Source organism: Papio anubis, chromosome 11 (assembly GCF_008728515.1).
Source record: "Papio anubis isolate 15944 chromosome 11, Panubis1.0, whole genome shotgun sequence".
NCBI classification, from domain to species: domain Eukaryota; kingdom Metazoa; phylum Chordata; class Mammalia; order Primates; family Cercopithecidae; genus Papio; species Papio anubis.
This window is the reverse complement of record NC_044986.1, coordinates 75,701,886-75,718,205: the sequence shown is the minus strand read 5'-3', so window position 1 is coordinate 75,718,205 and position 16,320 is coordinate 75,701,886. Positions and strand designations below refer to the sequence as shown.

The 16,320-nt window shown below is 56.3% G+C and overlaps 1 protein-coding gene across 3 annotated transcripts in view; it reads right to left on the bottom strand.

The window, feature by feature from the left end:
- ZMIZ1 (zinc finger MIZ-type containing 1) overlaps nucleotides 1–16,043 on the bottom strand; it is a 241,379-nt gene extending 225,336 nt beyond the window's left edge. The window contains exon 1 of one of the 3 annotated variants that reach the window (XM_031652325.1): nucleotides 15,684–16,043. The gene's annotated coding sequence lies outside the window, so the exon portion shown is untranslated. The remainder of the gene's footprint in view (nucleotides 1–15,683) is intronic. The other 2 variants (XM_003903718.5, XM_009214522.4) reach the window with 2 other exon arrangements.
- Nucleotides 16,044–16,320: the final 277 nt, after the last annotated feature.

The window sequence follows — 16,320 nt, the reverse complement described above, 5'->3', positions numbered from 1 at the left end:
CCTAAGATTCTGGAGTTGCTTGACTCAGGCAGCTATGTTCTTGGAGAGAGGTCAACAAAATAGGGAAACTGAGGCTCAAAGAGGGCAAAGGACCTGCCTGTGTTCATATGGAAGGATTGGAGGCACAGGGATACAGAATGTTAGAGCAGAGAGCCAAGCAATCCAACACCTGCATCTTACTGATGGGGTAAGCTAAGGCTCAGGGATGGGAAAGAGCCTGTCCAAAGTGACTTTGAATTAATAAGAACCTCAGGATGGCCATCTTGGGTTGATCGCCTGTAGCCAAGATAGAGCTGCCCTCTTTGACCCCAACCTCAAGTTCAGGAAGTTGCAACACTTCCTTGTTTCCATAGTAACCAACTACTGCTCCAGGAATACACTGAAATGTTTTTGTTCCCTCCTCTGTGCTGGCCCTGGGCCAGGCTGTGAGGACTCAGAGCAGAAAAAGGAGGTGTGAAGGAAGGCACAGACCCAGCCCCGTGCAGTTGATCCCTTGCAATAGAGTGTGGGAGGGAGAAGAGTAGAATTTTCAGCGGAGGAAAAATTCTTAGTGTCTGAGAGTGTCCATGGAGAGAGTTCAAAGATGGCAGCTTTTGAGCTGGGCTCTTAAGGATGGGTAGGAGTTCACCTGACTGAAGAGTGGAGGTGGAGGAATTGGCATATGCAAAGGCCTCAGGGTAGAGGATGACTAATGTGTTGGGAAACTATGGTGAATAGAGTGGAGGGTATGAACATGCAGGGGATGAATGCCAGGGAATCAGCCGGAGGGGAGGAGAAAGACCAAATGCAGAATGTCAGAATTCCAAGGGTAGACAAGGGTATCAGGAACACCCGCTATGCCTCTATTTTTCCAATTCTTAAATGGGCACCTTATGACAGAGTGGCTGAGGCACAGGAGGTGACAAGCACAAAAGGAGAAGGGTTCAGACTCCCAGGACACAGAGACTTGAGCCAGTTCTCTAGCCGCAACCCCTCAGCCTGTTTCACGGAGGTGGACAGGCATTCCCAATGGGCTCCTGGCCACAACCTCAGTCAATCTTTAAAATACATTCAGGATCCGACCTTGTCTCACTACCTCCACTGAACACTCTGGTCCAAGCCACCAGCATCCTTTCCTGGGTTCCTGTAAATGCTGCCCAGATGGTATCCTTGTGGCCACCCTTGTCCCTTCAGTCTATTCTCAGCTCACCAGCCAGAGATCTTACAGGACACGTCTGATAGCCTCAGTCCTTTACTTAAAATCCTTCAGTGGCTTCCAAATCACTGAGCATGAAGTCAGAAGCCCTTCCTGTGCTTGATAAGGCTCTCTGTCCCTTATCACCTGGTCCCTGATCACTCTGTTGCCTTCCTCCCCACTCTCTCCTTCCCTCACTCCATCTAGCCACACTGGCCTCCCTGCTTTTCCCAGAGCATGCCAAACATGCATCTGTCACAGGGCCTTTGCACATGCTGTTCCCACTGCCTGGAGAGCTCTTCTCCCAAATGTTCATGGAGTTCACTTCCCTGTCTCCCTGAGGTATCTGCTCAAATGCAGCCTCTTCAGAGAAGCCTTCCCTGACCACCCCATCTAAAGAAGCCCCATCACCCACTCATGTCCCTATATCACCTTATCCTGGTTTATTTTTCTTCAAAGCACTGATTATAACTCAGCATGACATAATGCATTAAGTTGTTGACCTGCTGACTGTCTCGCCTACTAGAATGTAAGCAGGGCCCCTGTCAGGTTCACCAGTGTATCCCCAGGGCCTGGAAGAGTGCGTGGCACATAGTAGGTGCTTGATAAACTTGACGAAGGATATGTGAATCCACCTTCCTTGGGGAGCTGGGTGAGGGGAGGCAAAAAAGGACCCCAGACTCTGCCCTCCCCAGGGCCAAAGTGCTGGGGGCTCAAGCCCAGCCAGGAAGCCTTGTTCTCAGGCTGACACGAGGCCCCACCAGCAGGACCCTCCCAGTGCACAGGCTCCCCAGAACTGGAAGGGATGCAGGGACTGGCAGAGGCCCAGAGGAGCCCTGAGGGAAAAGCCGCAGTTGCTACTCTGCCCATTGTCCCCCATCGTCCTTCACTCCACACAAAGCCTGGGTAGGCCAAGGAGAGCCTCAAGCGCAAAGGGTAAAGCAAGGGGAGGTCAGGCCAGTGAGGCTGGGAGGACATGGGATTCTGCCTGCAGCTCTGCAGCTGGATTATTTCCCTCTCTGGCCTCAGTGCTCTAATCTGGGAAATGGGATGAGAAGGAGATTAACTAGACTGGCTGCCCAGGTCCCTCCTGCTCCAATAGTTTGGGCATCTTTGGGTCTTCAGGGGCCTGGAAGGGATCACACCAGGCTGGATCTCAGACCATAAATTCAAGCCATGGTCCAGGCCACCAAATGAGCCTGATGAGCCAAAAAGCGGGGCAAGGAGTCTCAGGTGGGCTCCTGAGGACCCTGTTGCCACCCAAGGCGGAATGCAAGGCAGCCCTGTATGAGCCAGGAAGTGAGAGAAAGTGTCCTGCTATAGGGCAGCGGCCCCCAGGCTAGAGGAGCTAGTCGTCTTACCAAGACCACAGGGACCGTGTGGCCTGTCCCCAGGCCCAGCGTTTCTGGTGGGCATAGCCGCTTTGCAAAATGTGGAAGGTGAGGCCGGGCGCGGTGGCTCAAGCCTGTAATCCCAGCACTTTGGGAGGCCGAGATGGGCGGATCACGAGGTCAGGAGATCGAGACCATCCTGGCTAACACGGTGAAACCCCGTCTCTACTAAAAATACAAAAAACTAGCCGGGCGAGGTGGCGGGCGCCTGTAGTCCCAGCTACTCGGGAGGCTGAGGCAGGAGAATGGCATAAACCCCGGAGGTGGAGCTTGCAGTGAGCTGAGATCTGGCCACTGCACTCCAGCCCCGGTGACACAGCAAGACTCCACCTCAAAAAAAAAAAAAAAAAAAAATGTGGAAGGTGAGTCCTGGGCCAGGCCAGAGCCACTGCCACATCCATGGAGTGCCTCTCCTGTGCCTCACTCCAGCAAAGGGTTTCTGTGGAGTAACAGGCGGGGCTGGGCACTGGATAGATGGTGGGGACACCTGGATTTCAGTTCCAGCTCTGCCAGGGACTTGTCGTGTGACCTTGTCCTCTCTGGGGTTCGACTCAGCATCTAAATGAGAAGGTTGGCCTGGATGGTCTCCAAGGTCTTTCTGTGCGGCCATTACCATCACTGCACATGGTAATGAAACATTACACTCCCCAGTGCAGTGATACTGGACAGCATGCAAGGTGCTGGCCTTCCCCTCGGACTCACGCGACAGCCCCCCGGTGACACTGGCAGGAGGAGGCCAGAAGTTCTGCCTCTAAATCCAGCGCTCCTTGCACAGAGCCCAGGTCTCAGGGGCCTGCAGACACTTAGGCAAGATGAGCCTAAGTGGCACGGGGCAGGGCCAGGCAGAGAGGAGCTCAGCGAGGAGCTGGGTGCTGGTCGATAGGGGAGGAAGCGCTACTCACAGCACCTGGCTACCTCCAGCGATGGGGCTCCGGCTGCAGTGGCAGGCAAGTATGCTGCAAGAGGCTAGGAAAACAGACTGCCTTCTCAGCCTCCTGGAATGTCTGACCCTGCTTGAAAAGCAGAAGCCAGACCACTTTCTTCCCCTAGGGCCCCAATGAGCCACTGCTGTGGCCTCCCCAGCCTACCGCCATGTCTTACAACCTGGACTAGGCTATTTCCAGGTCAGACCTGAGGTCTCCAAGCTGCCCAGGCTCTTACCAGAGGTAGAGATAATAAGGCCCAGGGGATATAAGTAGGCCACCTCCCCAGGAAGCCCACTCTGCCTTCTCCAGCCTTAGACTCAGCCTAGAGAGAAGTCTCTGAGGATACAATCTCTGAGGTAGAGAATGGAAGAGACTTCCTGAGAACCAAATTCACCACATTCTGCAAGGTCCTGGAAGAGAATTCATTCTGGGTTCCATACGATATGGAACTTTCTAGACAGAGGGAGGCGCTGGGGAGGCAGGGAGCAGCCTGTCCGGGGAGGCATGCAAGCCCACATAGGAAGGTGCTCTATGGGGCATAAGTCATCCATATGACAGGCATCAGATGAGGTGGCCGTCAAGGTCCCTAATGGTCTTGGGAATCAAAGGTGCCAGGAATACCAGAAATAGGAGTATCCAAAGCCTTTTGGTGGAGCAGAGCTGCACAGACCCCTCTGGGGAGCTGGCTAGAAGGGAGGCCATCCACAAGGCAGGAGGCCCTGAGACTTCTGAGGCCCATGAGGATTCCAACCCCCAATGCAGACCCACTCCTTCTGCCTAAAGGGGTCAGCCCTGCAGATGAAGCACAAGCAGAAATGCAGGTGTCAACCCAGGCCGGGTGGGAGGAATCAGAAGGCCATCCTTTTGCAGGAGATAAACTGACGACAAACTCACAGCTTCACAGCCCTATCGCCAAACGCCAAACAAGAAATCACACCTGAGGCCTGGCGCAGTGACTCACGTCTATAATCCCAGCACTTTGGGAGGCCGAGGCAGGCGCATCACCTGAGGTCAGGAGTTCAAGACCAGCCTGGCCAACATGGCAAAACCCCGTCTTTACTAAAAATACAAAAATCAGCTGGGCGTGGTGGTGCGGGCGCCTGTAGTCCCAGCTACTCAGGAGGCTAAGGCAAGAGAATCGCTTGAACCCGGGAGGCAGAGGCTGCAGTGAGCCGAGATCGTGCCACTGAACTCCAGCCTGGGTGACAAAGCGAGACTCGGTCTCAAAAAAAAAAAAAAAAAATCACACTCGAGCTTTCTGCTTTTCACCCAGGATCTGAGGCGCGGGGAGTTTGTGAAGCTCAGGTATGCCAGGCACGCAGGGCAGAGAGGTGGAGAGTCAGGGAGTTTGTGGAGCTCAAGTATACCGGGCACATAGGGCAGAGAGGTGGAGAGCCAAGGAATCCCCTTACTCACTCCCAACCACCACAAAGCCCACTTCTCAGGATCCCAGGAAGGCGGGGACATGAAGACTAAGAAAGCAGGGAGGCAGAGTGACTCATGCACAATCACACAGTGGCCCTGCTGGCGGCTCTTGGGAGGCCCCAGGCTGCCTCTCCCCACCAACAGCACAACAACCCCAGCTAAGGGCTCCTAACCAGCTTACACCAGCCAGGCGTTCTGAAGACACCGTATGCCCCTCAATATAAGTGCCAGTGGTCCCCACAATCCCGAAGAGGAACCATGAACCTAGGCGGGACCCACACAATGCAGCCTGCAGAGCAGAAGCTGACCTCCTGACCCAGAGGAGGCAACTCCTAAACCAGTCCTGCCCAGCCTTCCTAGAAGAGGGAGTGGGCGGGAACTTCCTTCACCCCAGTGCCAGCTCTTTCTGGGACACTGAATCCCAACACCCCTGGTAGGTCTCACAGAGGACAAGACGGGATGGCTTCACAGTGAAGTCAGCTGCTGCAGAAGGCCACGCCTGCCTGCCACTCACTCATCATCCCCTGGACGCCCCTCCACCCCCCGGCCCCAGTGCCAGGCCTTGTGGCCTTGGTCAAGTCCCTTCACATCCCTTCGCCACAGTTCCCTTGCCAGGAAAATGTCAAGCTGGATTAGAAGCAGGGGGTGTGAACACAAATGTATTCACATCTACAAGAGTCACGACTGAGTTGGAATGGAAGGAGGGGGAGAAAGGCAGCATGACAGTTCCACTCTATTCAAGGGCCAGGGACTGTAGACCTTTGGATTAAGGCCATAGTTCTGACACTGTTTCGGGTGTCCGCATTGACTTAAGGATCTGAAATAAGACTTCAGACCACCTCTCCAGGAAAGTGCACATTTGCAAAGGTTTGCCCACGGGTTCTGGGGGCTCACATCCCCTATGGGTGAAACAAACCCCTTCTAGTTCTGACAGCCAGCAATGCTCTGGGCCCTATCTCTAGGGACACGGCAGAGGCCCCACCCCTCTGCCCAGTTGGCCTTGCTTTCAGGACTGCCCAACCACATACAGATTTGTGGTCTGGTAACAAAAAAAGAAAAGACAAGGAGGCCAGCAAAAGTGATAGACATGTGTAGGCTGGAGGGTGGGTCAAAAAGAGGTGGAAAGGCCGAGAAAGCAGGCTGAGGGGAAGACTTCTCCTGTGCAGACACTGTCCCCTCCTCTCCTCCGTGAAAGGCTCCCCTGGAAAGGTGGCTCTTCAGCAGGTAACCCACCCGCTGGATGGAGCTGCAAGCCGGAGCTGAAGGGACTGTTTGCGCAGGCATTTCCCAAAATGGTCTATTGGTCTTTTCCGTAGTTGTTTTGTATTAAAAAAAAGGCTGGGGCTAGGCATGGTGCTCACGCCTATAATCCCAGCACTATGGGAGGCAGATGCAGGTGGACTGCTTGAGCGCAGCAGTTCAAGATCAGCCTGGGCAACATGGTGAAACCTCATATGCAAAAAAAAACCCAAAAAACAAAAATTAGTGGGGCATGGGTGCGCATGCCTGTAGAACCAGCTACTCGGGAGGCTGAGGTGGGAAAATCACCTGAGTCCAGGAGGCAGAGGTTGCAGTGAGCTGAGATCGCACCACTGCACTCCAAAAAAAAAAAAAAAAAAAGTGGGGGGTAGGTTGGTGTCTGTAGTCTGGGGAAAGGGTAGGTGAGGCAAACTATTTACTCCGAGCCATCTCTTCCAGGCAAATAGGTTTGACAATTTCTTGGGGAGGCGGGGGTGCTCTGCTGCCCTCCCTTCTGCCTTTGGGGACTGGTGGACCTGAGAAGCCACTTTGGGAAGAGATATATTGTTTCAGCTCATGGTCTTCAGATGAGGAAACTGAGGCTCGGAGGGGTGAGTGACTGGCCAGAAGTTCCAGTCAGTTACCATTCATAGTGATTCTGCATAATAGGGTACAATTGACAAGCCCAGTCCCTCTGTGGCCTCCTTTCCTTCATACGGGAAGAGTCCAAAAAGGAGGTATTGTTATTATGAGCCTCAGTTTACACATGAAAAAAAATAAGCTTCTCAGACACAAGCCCAGATGCAACCCCTCCCTCTGGAACACCTTTCCAAGGGGAACAGGCTGCCCTAGTAGGTTGAATTACAGTGCACTTGGGCTATGACTGGGGGCCTCTCAGAGATGACGGGCCAGCCCTTTGTGCTGCACAAGAATGTGGAAAATGACAGGGAGTTGGAGATCAGGAAGCCTGAGTGCCAGCAGTCCGCTTTGGTTGGGCCCCAGGTACCACACGACCTGGGCAATCGACTTCACCGTCTCATCTGTAAATCAGAGGTAAGGCAATGGGAACGTTGGTGGTAACCATGACTGGGGCACCTTTTCCTGAGCACTTACTATGTGCCAGGAACTTTGCGCACTTCATCTTCCCAACCTATGGGGGAAGTAGTACGTTAGTTATTACTAGACTACTAGTAAGCCTGTTTTACAGATGTGGAGACCAAAGTCAGAGAAGTTAAACATTACTTGCCCAAAGCTACCGAGCTCACAAAGAGCGGAGCTGAGGGCTGAACACAGGCAGCCTGGGAAAAGCTTGAAACACATTAGTTGCCCAATAAATGCTGGCTATTATATTTATGGCAGACCTTTGGCAAGTTGTTTTAAGGATGTAAACAACAGCAGGAACACCAAAGCATTTTTCGATGGAACACCATTATTCGATGGAAAACCCCACCTCTCCCCACCTGACCACAGAACCCCTCACTCTCAGTGAGACACCCTGCTGTATGACCCACAGCCAATCCCACCACCTCTCTGGGCTTTGGGTTTCCCCACATGGAAAATAAGAAGGTTGGACAGAGACCCTGTAAGGACGCGTCCCACTTGCACACACCAGGAAAGGGTTTCAGGACTCTTCTCAGAGGTCTCTGTGCCCTGCCAATCCTCGGCTAGGTTGCTGAATGGTTAGAGCTATGCGCTGTGCTTCCCAGCTGCGGTCAAGGTCCACCAGGGAGTAGGGGTGGGAGTTTGGGTGGGAGCCCTGTGGACAGGGCAAGGTCCAGGCACCTGGCATCTCCTCCCTTGTCCTGAGCCCAGCTGGCTCTTCCTAGTGTGCTCTCACCTAGCCTGACAAAGGTGACTCTCAGCAGGTGAATCCTAGGGCGGAGTGAGAAGGCCACCTCCCTGCTTCCCCATACACAGAGGAAGTGCAGGCAGGACCAAGCCAGTGGGCCATTTGCTCTGCAAAGGACAAAGGTCAGCTCCTGAAGGGCTGGGTGGAGGGGAGGGGGGAGGTACGGAAAGCCACCATCCCTAGATGGTTTCTGCTTTACGTTTTTTTTTTTTTAAGACAGTCTTGCTCTGTCGCCCAGGCTGGAGTGCAGTGGTGCAATCTCGGCTCACTGCAACCTCCACCTCACCAGTTCAAGCGATTCTCGTGCCTCAGCCTCTCAAGTAGCTGGGACTACAAGCACGCACCACCATGCCCAGATAATTTTTGTATTTTTAGTAGAGATGGGGTTTCATTACTTTGGCCAGGCTGGTCTCAAACTCCTGACCTCATGATCCACCCGCCTCGGCCTCCCAAAGTACTGGATTACAGGCGTGAGCCACCGTGCCCAGCCCTGTTTCACTTCTCTCAAATTCACAATGCAACCACCCTGTAAAGACACATGGTGCTGGGCGGGGGCTCTAATGCCAGACCAGGAGTGTTCCATGCTCCCCTGGCTGCAGAGGATCTAGGAGTCTGAAAACTTCCCCTCCCTCATCCTCACCCTGAACACTCAGAAGTAAACCCCACCCCCAAGGTTCAACTGGGCCTCTCATCAGAGCCGAAGAGCACTTATTAATGAGCTCAAGAGTGGCTAAGGGGGCTGTGCCAGGCCAACAGCACACACTCAATACATGTTTCATGAGCTAATGGGCTGGCGGAGACGGGGTTCCAGGCCCAGATCTGTCACCCATTTGCTGCTGACCTTGGATGAGACCAACTGTTTCTTTCCATGGTTCAGTTTCATGGGCTAGGAAAGGAAAGGCCAGACCAGGTAACCCAATCAGTTCCCACTAATTTTATGCTACAAGCTTAGGAATGCAAAACCCAGAGTCAGAGAAGTTCCGAGTGGAAGGGGCTTTCCAGATCTCTCCCTGAAGCTCCCGAGCTAAGAGGAGGGCAGCAACTAAGTGGGAAGCTCCTGGGCACACCATCCCCATCCTCCCTGCCAGCCATCCCCTGGGGACTGGGAAGTGAGAATGTGTTGCAGGGAGAGAGGACAGATCTCCATTTAAGCCAGACACCAAAACAGAACTTTCAAAGAAAGAGCTGGGGAAAGTACAGTGTATGTATTTTAACACACTGCCCCATCAGAACAGCTTGGCCATTTCCTGATCTGCATTGAATCGGAGGCTCCAAGAGGGCAAGGATCTGGGTAAGACTGGCTGGGGAGGAGGGAGAGAGTTCTCAGGTCTCAGGGCCCTGGGCCAGGCAGCCTGAGCCCTGGCAGAAGCCCTGGCCAGCAGGGCCAGTGTGTGCATGTGTGTGCAGGTGTGCATGCGTGTGCAGGTGTGCACACACACAGGGCTGGGGGAGTATAAGACAAGTAACTGCCAACTAGGGAGCAGGCTTGGGGACAAATGAAGTTCCCCAACCCCTATCTCTAGGGGCAGAAGTCTCTGGTGGGTTCACTAGCCCCTGGACATTCCAGACTTTCCCTGAAGTGCCTAGGGACAAATATCCCAAAGTCAGACCACTAGTCTCTGATGCTCCACTGCTACCAGCCATCGAGGTCCTGAGCCAGTCTCTGTCCCTCTGTGGGCCTCAGTTTCCCTATCTGTACAGTGAAGGGTTTGAGCTGGGTAATCCCAAAGGGCTATGTCCACTCTGACAGTCCACGATGCTAACATTCTATAGAAAAACACCACACCCACCATCACTCAGGCCCCCATCCTCAAGACCTAGGAAGGCAGTCCCCAGGCCCCCTGCTGGCTGTCTAGGGGTGGGGCTGGGCCTGGGGCAGAGCACAGTCCCCACACCGTCTGTCCTCAACAGCCTGCCACAGCCGAAACCTTCAAGTGGTTACAATTACAGCAGGGCTAACAGGATTAGGGGAGCATTGAAATCTAAGAAATCTAATTAGCTCAGACACCCCAGCCTCCCCCAGCACAATCCTCCAGTAACTCCGGCAGCTGGGCCTGACAGGCAGGGCCTGGGGCCCTCCCAAGCCACAGTCATTACCTGCACAGGTGTGCCAGGCTGGGCCAGGCTTCCTGGGGAGGTGCCAGCTCAGCCTGCCCGGCTGCTCCCTGGCCTGAACCCCACCAGCTACAGCCTTGTCCTAGGGTGGCACTCAGCTGAGCTACAGAAAACCAGGCTGAAGGGTGGAGGCTACAAGGGGCAGAAGGAACCCAAGGTCTCACACGGAGTGGGTGTCCCACATAACCTGGGACTGACTCAGCCTGAAGAGGGACTACAGAAACCATAGGAACCCAAAGAAGAGCACTGGGCTTCATGGGGACCTGCGGGGCTGGAAATACCTCTGCCTCCTGCTCCAGAGCCAGACAAGGGCATGAAGCCCCATGTATAGACCTATGTGCCCAGGGCAGTCAAGGCAGGATTCGTGTCTCAAAGCAAGCTCTGGCTGTAAGACACTATGCCAAAAGAAAGGGACACAGCTGCTGGGGGCATGGACCATGTGCTGCCATATGGGAGGGGGAAGACAGGTGAGGCCCATCTGTGACCCTTCCTGAGAAGCGCTCCTCCTTCACCTCATTCCCCCAGCACCCAGTTTTGGAGCCCATCCTGACTCTGCACCATGTCCCAGCCTGGCTACAGCACTCACTCAGTGGACTGGAAAGGAGGCAGCGCAGGGGTTGGTATCAGTAAGGCCTGAGGTTCAGCCCTAACTTTGCCACCAGTTGTTTGACCACTCTGAACCTTGATTTTCTGCTCTGTTAAATGGGGATAATTCCAAATAGTAACTAGCTTACACAGTTGTTATTGGGGTTAAACAAAGATGGAAAAGCTTCTAAATCCACCAAGTACCACACAAAGGAGAGGGGCTGTGGTTATTACTGTCATCACGCGCCCCGTGGCAGGCAGCCAGCTGGTAGTGGTTAATTATTTATTTGGACTGATCTTCCTGCTGGCACTGGACTGTGGGCTCCTGAGAAACAGGAACTGTCTTCCACAGTTCTGGTCTCTCCCAGGACACAGTCTTTATCCACAGGGTAGACACTCACAGTCGACACCTGTGGCATCCATGCTGGGCCTCTGACCCAATCCCACCCCTCATCACGCACCCCCTTCCTTCTCATACCCTGCTCCAAGGAAAGTGCCCAGAGGCAAACCTAGCACACAAAGGCAGATGACAGGGAGCCCCCCAGGCAGACCCTTCCGCCGTCCCCACACCCCACAACAGGTCATTCCCAATAAGGGCTAGAAGCAGCCATTTGAACATGTCCCCCTACCTAGGGGCCTGCCTAGGCACTGGTCTTGAACCAGGAAAGAAGGAGTCTATGATCTGGAGGGCCCCCAGCATCTCAAGCCCAGAGAGGGGTCAGGAGGTGTGGATTTGCAGAAGGCATGCAGCAGAACATGTTAACACTCACAACTGCCCCACTGAAGGCAGAGGCTTCCAGGAGGTAATGAGTACCCTGTCCTGGGGGGGCATGCAAGCCAAGGCTGGACAATCAGCTGCCAGGGAAGTAGGTCTGGATAAGAGCAGCTTCAGGAAAATGCTTCCAGCACCTGCAATCTAACCCCTTTCGTGTTCTACCCATTCTGTACACAGAGCCTCCCAGGCCTTCAAGGGGCACATGCCTAGGGAACTCATGCCCACATCTGCCTCATTCTCCCAGCAACCACGTGAGATCAGAGGAGTTCTGCCCTCAGACCCATTTTACAGATCAGGAGACTGAGGTCCGGCACAGGAGAGTTACTGGCCCAACATAGATAGCAAGTAACAGCCTCCTGACACCTTGGTCCTCTCACCCATCTCCTCTGGTAATAGGGAGACCCTCTCGATCATGATGGGGTCTGGCCTCTCCCCAGAGCCTAGGCCTAGGACTGCTTTTCTCAGTCTCCTCCCCTCATCCTCTCTAAGGGTAGGGCCCAACCTCAGAATCCCCCGGAGCTTACAGCCAGGCGAGTTGCTGCCTCCCCATCCTGGGGGACTCTTAAGGACAAAGAGCACTCCCCCATAGGGCATGGGCAGAGGGCACTATGTCCTGCTAAGAGGTTAGAGCCGTCGCCAGGCAAGGCTGCAGCGGTGTCCTGGGTAATTGTGGCAGCCTGGCCTTTGTTGTCCACACAAAACCTAAGGAGCCTCATAAAGACCAGGCAGCAGCAACAGGGGCTGGGCCAGGGCCCTGGGAAGCAAAGTTATGAATGAAAATGTAGGGGACCCAGCCACGACCCCGCAGGCCCTGCTTCCTGGTCCCATGACCAAATGCCCACAGAAGCTTCTGGAAATTAACTGGTTGGTGCCCGAATTTCTTACAACAATGCCTCACCCTGAGGCCGGGGTCATGGACACTCGTTGGATCCTCAGGGTCAGTGGCTTTATAGGCAGGTACTCTCCTGAGGAAACTCTCAGGATGCAGCAGGCTTCAGAGTGCCTTCCTTCCTAAATCCCTTCACCCCTCCCCCCATCAGGAAGAAACAGGAAAAAAAAGTGAAGTTTGCAGGTCTTCTCAGTTGGGTCCTTGCCCCTGCAATTTTTTGGAATGAGTCAAGCATGGACACCTGTCCTACGTTGGAGACATATCTATGGGGGCCAGGGATGGAGACAGTGTTGTGTTATTGTAGCTAGGGAAGTGAGTGTGTGTGCGCGCGCCAGGGTGAAACTGTGGTTCTGTCGCCAAACCCCGCAGTCTCTGGACCTTTCTTCATTTTGCCCCTGGCTGTGAGAGGAACAAGAACCCTCCTTCCCACTTTCCTTAGGAGGGAAAAGGGACATTTTGTCCCCACAAAGAAGCCAGCAACCCTTTTCTGCATAGACAAAGCTATTTATTCATAAGTCTGGCAATTTCTTATTCCCAACTCTTCTCAGTGAGCCCTACCCAAAATGCCAAATCCACCTCTTGAGTCCACTCCTACTGCTCCCTTCTCCTCCCCCCACCCACCCCCACCCCCAGTCACTGCCACCAACTCTCAGAAGTCTAAACTTTTGAGATTTACATGTGAAAACAGCGTTTCATAACCTCGTGATTTGGGACAAGGAGACGCTTCTGTCCTTTGGGGGAAAACAAAACCCGACCGAAATCATAAAGCTCAGAAGAAAACACCATCTCCCTCCAAATGCATTCCCTGGGCCTCCAAGTCACACGTGCTCTGTAGCAGATAGGGCTTTCAATGTGTCTTTTGTTTGATGCTGGTGTTTCAACATCCTCGACTTGAAGAGGGAAAGGTCAGCCCAAGGCTCGGGGTATTCACAAACCCACCCGGCCCCTGCACCGGGGCCAGGAGCCAGCAAGTGAGGGGCCAGGAATTTCCCCCACTCTGGACCCCCTCACAAAGCAGCAGGGGCTGAGAAGGCTAAGAGCCTGCTCTCTCATCTCAACTTCCCCGATAGCTCAACAGCAGATTCACACTCCCTGGACCGTACAAGCGCCAGCGAAGGCAGGCTGGAATTCACCAGCGCCAAGCTGCCCGGCTGGCTCTCCAGTCCCAGCGCCTGCCTCTTTATCTGTACCTTCAAAAACAGTAATAAGCAAACCCAGGCACCTCTGGGAACAGCCTCTGGCCTCCTGCCCTGCCCTCTGTAACCAGCCTGTCCTCACACCCACCAGGGAGGAGGAGTCGGCACTGGTTAACCCTCTGGTCTACCAGGCCCGATTCCCAGGTTGCAGCAGGGAGACAAACTGTTGCTCAAGAAAATCCTTCAGAAAACCCTTGGCACCAGGAGGCAGCTCCGAGTGGCTCTGCACCCGGCGCGGAGCCAGGGCTTCCACAGGCGGCCGCCCACTGTCCTTTTAAATCTTTGGGGCTGGGCCCTACTCTCCCATGCCCTGGGCTGTCCACCCAGAGGGCTCCAAATGTCCATGGCAGAGCACAGAGGAGGGAAAGGCTGGCCGAGCCATGCCCTCACCCCGCCAGCCCAGCCGCCAGCTTCTTGGAGGACCTCTGAGAGAACATTTGTTTGGGCTGCCAAGTTAAATCTTCCTCCCTCATGTCAGGGCATTGGAAAAGCAGTCAGGGGAGAGGAGAAGGGGGAGAGCGCGCGGGGGAAGGAGCAGCGGGAGGGAGGGAGGGAGGGAGGCAGGCGGGCAGGCTCAGAGCCCCAGTTACTCGGGCACTGCCTGCCCAGGAAGCTGACGGCTCCCGGGCAGGCGCAGCCGGGGCTCCGGGCACCGAAGCAGGGACCCAGCCGCCAGGCCTCTCCGCTCAGGCAAGAGTGCCAAGCACCCTTGGCCCACCCGGGAGCGACCCTCACTCTGTGACCTGCTGGAGGGACGAGGTGGGAAGGGAAGGCAGAGAAAGAAAAAGTTTGCTGCAGGTAGAGGGATAGGGCAGGGCGGCAGTGCCGACGGGCTGTCCCCCGGGGAGGGATGGGGGGCCCTGGGACGGCTGCCCTGGCGCGCTCCCGTCCGCCCGCCCTCCCGCCCGAGTTGTTTACATTCCTGGAGTGTCTTTTAAACCAGGGGCTGAGGCCGGCTCCCGGCCTTCTCCGGCGGCTCCGGGGCAGTCTCCCGTGAAAATCTGCTGGCGCACAATGGCCGGGAAGGCGGCCGCCCCTCGCCCGTGCCCCCACCGCTCCAGGGCGGGGAGCCTGCCCTCAGTACCGCGCCCTCTCCCCGCCCGGCCGGCTTCCTGGACAGATGTCCCCGGCGAGGGGGCGACGACGCCCGCTGCCCGCGCCCTAGACGCCGAGGCCGCGCTCCCCACTGTTTTTTCCCCAGCCCAGACGCCAGGAATGTGAAGCAAGCTTCCAGAGCCCGCCTCCCCCACGACCCCGGCTCCAGCCCCGGCCCCCCAACCTCCGCCCCGGCTGGCCTCCCACTCCCCCGGGGCCACCGCCGCCGGAGACGGAGAGGAAGAAAGAACACGGGGAAATTACTTTCGTATTTGCAACGCGCGCGCACACACACACACGCACATCTTCCCCCTGGGCTCCCCTCCTGGCCGGGGCAGCCCCGTCCAGGCACTGGTCTGAGCGCCCCTCTGGCTTGCGAAGCCCTAGGAGAAACCCCTACACACACCCCGCCGCGTTCCTCGTTTGTACCGCGCGCCGCCTTTCCCCGGGCAATTCCCACACAAACAACTTAACCGCGCCCCCACCTCCCATTTACAAAAGTGTATGTTTTCCCTGGAAATTCAGACGCACAACTTAACACCACCACCCCTTGCCACCCTGAAATCCGGCGCTTTCCCCAGCGGTTCCTGTACACACACAGGAGCACAACTTCGCATCTCCCCAGAGGAGGCGAAGGAGACCAAGGCGGTCCTTCTGTCCCTCCTCCGATACCCGGCCCCCGGGTGCAGGGAGCGAGGGCTGGAGGCGCGCCGGCAGGAGGCGGGCACCGGGTCCGCGCGCGCACGACCACACTTACGCCCCGCACACCCTGACAAACCCAGCCCCCGCGCGCAGCCCAAGCCGGCTCCACGCAGCCGGGAGCTTGCCGGCCGCTGGGCCTCCGCCCCCGGCCACCAAGGGGAGCGGAGCGGAGCCCGCGCCGCCGGCCGGTCGCCCCGCCCCGGGGGACCCTTTAAGGGAAAAGTCCCAGCACCCAACACCCCACGCTTGCACCCCGAGAGTCCCCGGGGAGCGGGAGGTAGCCCCGGAGCCAGCGGGCGCCTGGCTTTGGCCCCAAACTTACCGGGCTCTGCGAGCGCCGCTGCCGCCGCTGGAGGACGCGCCGCCGCCACCGCCGGGTAGGGCAGGCTCGGGCCGGGAGGAGCGCAGCGAGGGCGCCGAGATCCGCTCGGCTCCGGCTCCTGCTCCGCGCCGGCTGGGGCTGGGGTCACCGCGGTGCGCTGGCGTTGCTCGCTCGCTCAGCCGCCCGATCGCTGCCCGCCCGCCTGCCGCCCGGCCGCCCGCTCTCCCCGGCGCCCGCCGCCGCCGCTCGCTTTTTTAATGTCCACAGACAGTGAAAAGGAACTCGGCGTTAGGGGGTGAGTAAGTGAATCAACTCGCCCGGAGCCGAGCAAGTTGAAGTGTCAGATTACATTGGCTATTCTATTTCCAAAGGGCCCCGCGCCGCCGGCCGCCCACAAAAGCCGGTGCGGAGTCAGGGCGGAGCGGAGCGCCGCGCCGCCGCCGGCGCTCGGCTCGACTCTGCTCCGCTCGGCTTGGCTCGCGCTTTGCGCTGGCTTTCCCCTTTCCTTTTCGCCTCTCCTCGTTCTCTCCTTCGCCTTTCCTTTCCCTTCTCTTCCTCTCTTTCTTCCCCGCTCCTCGGTCTCGGCGCTTTCCCAGCTTTTCTCCTCCAGGCTCCTCGTTCCCCGCTACGCCGCCAG